This window comes from Scylla paramamosain, unplaced genomic scaffold (assembly GCF_035594125.1).
Source record: "Scylla paramamosain isolate STU-SP2022 unplaced genomic scaffold, ASM3559412v1 Contig121, whole genome shotgun sequence".
Taxonomy (NCBI): Eukaryota; Metazoa; Arthropoda; class Malacostraca; order Decapoda; family Portunidae; genus Scylla; species Scylla paramamosain.
Genome location: NW_026973786.1, coordinates 190308 through 197500, shown reverse-complemented (window position 1 = coordinate 197500; position 7193 = coordinate 190308).

Genomic DNA, 7193 nt, shown 5'->3' with positions numbered 1-7193 from the left:
CTCCACCGAACAATCCAGCCTCCTTCCAACCGGGAACCTAGCTACCGGTGAGGACACAGTTTCTGGGAAAACGCAACCCCACAGCCCCACTCCTACCACTACCTCCACCACAAAAACGAACGAAAACACACCAACACAAGCCAGTAACACCGCACATAAAAGACACATTCCGGGTACACAACCCACCTCCCCTAGACCCACACGAACCACATCGAGAGTTAAGAAAACATGATTACGATCATGCAACTAAATTGTCGCGGCTACTGGAATAACCGGCACCTTATTTCAGAAGCTATTCGATCAACCGACCCAGACATCGTCCTCCTGAACCACACAGGTTCACCAACAAAACCAATTAAGCTATATGGATATAACACACGTTACACTACAGGTACACGTCATGATGGCGTAGCTGTCATGGTCAAATGCACCATCAAACACATCCACATAACCGACTGGCCTTCAGCACACTTCCTGGCCACCAGGATCGAAACACAACACGGGATATTTCTTATTGCCACCACATACAGCAGACCGGATACAGGGCTCCCTCTCACCAGTCTCAACAATCTCTTCAATCACACAAACATACCAGCCTATATACTGGCAGACCTCAATGCCAGTCACACAGCATTTAGACACACCAAGAACAACCAACATGGACACCAACTTCTACAACTTACACAACTGAAACGCCTCCGTTTCCTTGGCCCTGACTTTCCTACCTGCTATACCCACAATGGGAATGGCAGGCCGGATCTCATCCTCTCCAACCGGCAATCCCTACCTTTCCATCACCACATCTCCTACGGACCCATCTGTGGTTCAGACCACGTCCCCCTAATTCTAAAAATATCCTCAAACCCCATATCTATCCCATCCCCACCTGTCCCCGACTACCGCTCCGCCGACTGGGAGGGATTCAGGAAAACTCTTTCAGACCTACACCAACCACCACAGCTCGAAGGCCAACCCTATACAATAATAGACAGTGCCCTAGAGACACTACATAGTGACATCCTGACATCAGCCAACAGACACACACCAAAGAAACAACACAAAATTCACATAGACTTCAGACCCTCCATAAAAACACAACGACTACTAGTGTGCTACAGAACACGCTTTTTACAAAACATGCACAACCACATACCCATCTACAGAGACCTCTGCACCCTTCGCACACACATACTAAATAGCCTACAGGATGACCACAGCGCTCACTGGAGGAACCTAGTCTCCCTTATGGACGGAGCTCGCTGCAAAAATCCTACTCAGTTCTGGCACATGGTGCACAAGCTGAAGGGATGCCACCGGGAAAGATTCGAGTACCTCCTAGTGAACGGTGATCGAGTCACCAACCCAGACCAGGTCACCAACACCTTCCAGACACACTGGTGCAACACCTTCCAACCACACCCTTTCCCTCCCCATGAGCCCAGTATTGCCCACATACACCACATCACCGATCTTGTGCGCCGAAACATAGCAAACACGCTACCACATAACATTATACACTTAACACACCTAGATCCCCAACACCCTCTCACCACACCCATTGAGGAGGAGGATGTCACCAGGTTGCTCAGACATACTCCGCGGCGAGCCCCCGGCCCCTCAGGAGTCACATGGCCGATGGTGCGGAGCCTTCCTCCAGAAATCATATCCAGCCTGACAAAAATTTTCAATGCTTGCCTCGCCTCTGGATACTTCCCAAAGGCTTTCAAAATTTCAAACATCACCCTTATTGCCAAGCCCGGAAAAAACTCTCACTTACCAGAAAACTATCGCCCCATAAGCCTCCTTGAAATTCTTGGAAAAACTTTTGAACGTCTAATCAACTTAAGATTGAGAGCGTTCCTCGAATGTAACGGATTGCTGGCACCACAGCAGTTCGGTTTCCGGAGGAACGCCTCAACTGAGGACGCCCTTAACAGCATAGTAGCCTACCTAAATTTCAACAAGCCATATTACAAGACAGCACTCGTGACAAAAGATGTCAAGAAAGCTTTTGACACCGTTTGGCACACCGGTTTGAAATACAAAATTTGTAATAACTTCAATCTCCCTTTTCTAACACAACGCATCTTGTGTAGTTTTCTGGATGAGAGACAGACAAGAATCCGCCACCAGGGCAACTTTTCGCCATTTTTCACCCCTCAGGCTGGAGTCCCACAAGGCTCCGTACTCTCCCCCACCCTTTTTAACATGTACACAGCTGACCTACCCCTCCCAGCCCACAATGACTCACTAACTATTCAATACGCGGACGATGTAACGCAATTGGCCCGTGCCAGGTCGTTAGATCTCCTAACCGACAAAATTCAATGGGAACTGATGGCGACTAGCCTGTGGGAGATGAAATGGCGAATTCTCTCCCATCCCGAAAAATCAAAAGTCACTTATTTCAACATTAAAAGAAGTCAGCCCCGCCAAATCTCACTAAACAGAATTACTCCAATCCCCACCCCAATCCCCATCAGTAACAACAACAAAGTGCTTGGCCTCACCATAGATAAGCACCTCAACTTCAATATACATATAAAACAAAAAGCAACCATAGCCGCCAAGGCCCTGAGCAACCTGGAAAGATTTCGCGACAGCAGCACAAAAACAAAACTTCACCTCTACAAAGCTTTCATTCTCCCTCTCTTAACCTACTGCCCTCTTGCCCTCTCTCTCTCTGCTCCCTCCAACCTCTCTAAACTTCAAAAAGTTCAAAACCGAGCAATTCGTTTCGCTCTTGGGACGAAATGGTTCGACTTCCAAACCTCTCTCTCCATTCACCAGGAGTCCAACATCCCCCCCCTTAACATAACACTCCACAATAGAATCGAAAAACAACTAAGCTCCTTCTCCGACAGACACACAATCACATACAATTTCATTACCAACCTCCCCCCACCTTTCCGTCACCTGCCGCACTGCAATCTCCTTGATCCTCCCACTGTGCCTCCTGAACCTGTTTTCTAATAATGGACTCCTCCTTTCTTCCCTTCACTATCTCCTTTCTCTGTACCACTCATGGTGTCTGAGTGGCATCATCGTCGTTCTCTCGTTCACGTGGGCGGTCCCGCGTGCCAACACCTAGTGGTTTTTTCATATTTTTTGTCTTATGGTTTTGTATTCATATTTTTGTTTTTGTGCATTATTTTTCTGTCTCGCAGCCTAGGTTTTAAGGTGGCACCGGACCGCTCTTGGGAAAGGGACGCGACAAAAAATCACCGCCATTAACATACCATGCCTCTGACCGAGGGAGTGGGGTCGTGTGGCAACACCTAGTGGTTTTTTCATATTTTTTGTCTTATGGCTTTGTATTCATATTTTTGTTTTTTATACATTATTTTCTTGCCTCGCAGCCTAGGTTTCAAGGGGGCACCGGACCACTTCCAGAGAGACGGGGATAGCACGAACCGCACTCCTCCCACTGACGTCACGGCAATGGGGCCCCCGGACGTCGGCATGACGTTCCGGTAGCGGTACCCCCCGAGGTAGTTAAGGAGCGGCCAGTACTGATGATGGGGACGGTAACCACACCATTCAGTGGAAGCCACTTCACCCCCCACACAGAGGTAGTTGGGTGCGGCAAGGGCTGGGCAGGAAGGTAGTCAAGAGATGGTGGGGCGGGGCCCTGGAAGCATCCATGCAGGAATCCCCATTCACCCCCCGCCACCAGCGACTTACCGCGTGCAAGCAGATGGTATTAGATTTGACCCCTCGTTGCGGTGAGGGAGCCTTTTCGAGCCTCTGTCATTGCACATCCTACCATCATGTCAATCATTATCACAAACCATCCTCACCCTCCCCATGCACATAACACCACAACATTTTTTATACTTCTCTTTTCTTTAGCAGGTTGGCCTTTTTGCAGGAAGAGTCACAGGACAAGAGCAGAAAGGACCGACACCGCTTTTTCACCCACCACATTACATCATACATTAAATATCCCTGCCATCACCAAATCACTCTACTACTATCCGTGGTTCGGAACCCACGTAAAACTGTAGGTCCCTCCGCTATACGGATGTACTTCTTCCTCTGTCCTTCTTTGAACCAATAAAAAGCAAAAAAAAAAAAACCCTTTCTACTCTGACTGTCCTTCACTCCTCTTTCACATCCTGATGGTGCAGGCTCTGGATAGTCTGGCCCCTAACTTGTGCGTGGTTTGGCCCGGGGTTTTGGGTGCGTGGGCGGCGTTCGTGGCTGTGGCTGTGTTGGGCTTGGCCTGCTCGGTTGGTGGCGGACTCTCCTGCTTTCCCCGATAAAGACCTTGTCCCCCTTGCCATCTTAGCATGAATATAATACGTAAAAAAAAAAAAAAAAAAAAAAAAAAAAAAAAAAGATGTCCTTCCTCATTGAAATTGCGCCTGGGTTAAGCCCCAGTGACTATTTCTCCTACTACAATTCCCTTCTTATCACCCCCCTATTCTTCCCACTATCCCCACTTCCCCCTCCCCATCTTTTCTCTCTTTGTTATGTTATGTTATGTTATTTTGAGGCACATTCGTGAGCTTCCTGTTAGACCGTTCGGACGTCGTACTAGCAGCTCTCATCACCATGACTGGCCGCGGCAAGGGAGGCAAGGGTCTTGGAAAGGGAGGCGCCAAGCGTCACCGTAAGGTTCTGCGTGATAACATCCAGGGAATCACCAAGCCTGCTATCCGTCGTCTAGCTCGCCGAGGTGGCGTCAAGCGCATCTCTGGTCTCATCTACGAGGAGACTCGTGGGGTGCTCAAGGTGTTCCTTGAGAACGTTATCAGGGATGCTGTCACCTATACCGAGCACGCCAAGCGTAAGACCGTTACTGCCATGGACGTTGTCTACGCCCTCAAGCGTCAGGGCCGTACCCTGTACGGATTTGGTGGTTAAATCGCTCCATTATTGAGATGGTGCCAGCTATTCAGCTTGCATTATCATCATTGAATAACATCATCTCCCGGACCTTTTTAAGGTCCACAAACATGAAAAGAAAGAAGGACCATAGACTACTATTATTACTACTACTTTCTCATAACCATGTTCACTATCACTATCTGAGCTAAGAAAAGAAACCATTATTAATTATAACCATCTTTCTCACTTCATCAGGTCTTCTCCAAGTATTATTATTATTATCATTATTATTATTATTATTATTATTATTATTATTATCATTATTATTATTATTATTATTATTATTATTATTATTATTATTATTATCATTGACTTATTTCAATGATCACGCCCCTCATCGTTCTCAGTTTCTCATAAAACAAAATATACATTGAGATGAAAAAGACGCTCAACATATCACAATAGGCAACACATCTAATCAACTCTCCACTGTGACACACAGCAGGTACATTAGTAGAAATATAGTATACATATTTATTCTCGGTCACTTGCGTGCCTGACTAAATAATAATAATAATAATAACAAATAACTAACTCGAAAATAAATACACTACTTGCTTATTATTGATATACCAGTATAGTCTACACAACTCTCTAGATGTTTGAACGTGTGGCTCCGAAGAGGAGCCGGATTGATGGTGATATTGGCTGAAGGGGAGGGAGGCCCTTTATTTACTTCTTCTCAGTCTTCTTGGGAAGGAGCACGGCCTGAATGTTGGGCAGCACGCCACCCTGTGCAATGGTGACTCCGGAGAGGAGCTTGTTAAGTTCCTCGTCGTTGCGGATGGCCAGCTGCAGGTGACGTGGGATGATGCGAGTCTTCTTGTTGTCACGGGCGGCATTGCCGGCAAGCTCAAGGACTTCAGCAGCCAGGTACTCCATAACTGCCGCAAGGTACACGGGGGCACCAGCACCCACGCGCTCGGCGTAGTTGCCTTTCCTTAGAAGGCGATGAATCCTGCCGACCGGGAACTGGAGTCCAGCACGACTGGAACGGGACTTTGACTTTCCCTTCACCTTTCCTCCCTTGCCGCGTCCAGACATGATAATGGATGTTGTGGTAGTAGTAGTAGTAGTAGTAGTTGTTGTTGTTGGTGATAAATGAGGAGCGCGAGTACTCTAACCTCGTCGGTAGCTCTGCGAGCAAGTAGTGAATTTTGGGAAAAACGGCTATATATACGCGAGATCAGATCGGCCCAGAGCGCGTCTGGACCAATCAGGACGCTCGCTGAGGTGGCGACTCCTGATCCTGAGTAGGCACGCTAATATATATACCACTTTTCAACTGAGAAAACGCACACGACACGACGGCAGTAAGGACTGACGAGCAGTAAGGACGTGCTCCTTCCCATCTCCAAGAAGACGCCGCTGAAGAGGCAGAAGACACCGAAGAAACCCTAGAAGAAGCCTTGAAGAGTCTAAATAGGTCGCCAAGAGCGCCTCCCTCTCCAGCAGGACATCTAAGGGCAAGACGAATCGTCTCCGGGCGACTCTGGCCCCTCCAAGGGCGTCTACGACAGGAGAAAACAGGGCAGCTCCAATAGGGAATCATCAGCAGGGGTTGCTGCGCGCACCGCGCCGCACTGCACTGCACTACCCTGCACTGGCCAAAATCATACTTACCTGGCACAGGAGACACCCGAAAAAGAAGGAAACTTCCTTGGCCTTTATCGCATCGCTTCCACCGGTGCTCCCTCGGCACCCAGGCCCCCATCATCCACTTCTGCCACCACACAGTGCCAGGCAATTGCCCTCTCCACTCCAGTGCCACTTCAGTGCCAGCGTGCCACAAGGTTGAGCTACAAGTGCCAGTGCCAGCAACAGTCTACACACTCACCAAGCGAAGACCAGGCCTCCACAAACAACTCAACGCAGCAGTGAGAAGTCTCCAGAAGTGTTCTCAACCACTACAGTGCCAGGCGATAACCCCTTCCCCCCCTTCCCACCACAGTGCCCAGGATGTACTCTCCTCTCCCCCCCCCCCTTCCTAGTGCCCAGGAATAATCCCCTTCACCCCACAGTGACGTTCTCCCGAGTGCCGTGATGTGCTACCCACCCTTCTACAGTGCCCAGGATTAATCCCCCAGTGCCCAGGAATACTACCCCTATCCCCCACAACCCCACAGTGTCTCAGTGACGTGTTCCATAGTGCCGCGATGTCTTTCCCGCCCCTCCACAGTGACCAGGATTGAACTCCCTGTCCCAGTGTGCCCTCTTACCCTCCCCTTCCCCACCCCCAACCCCCCACCCTCCCACCCCCACCCCCCCTACCCTCCCACCCCCACCCCCACCCCAACCCC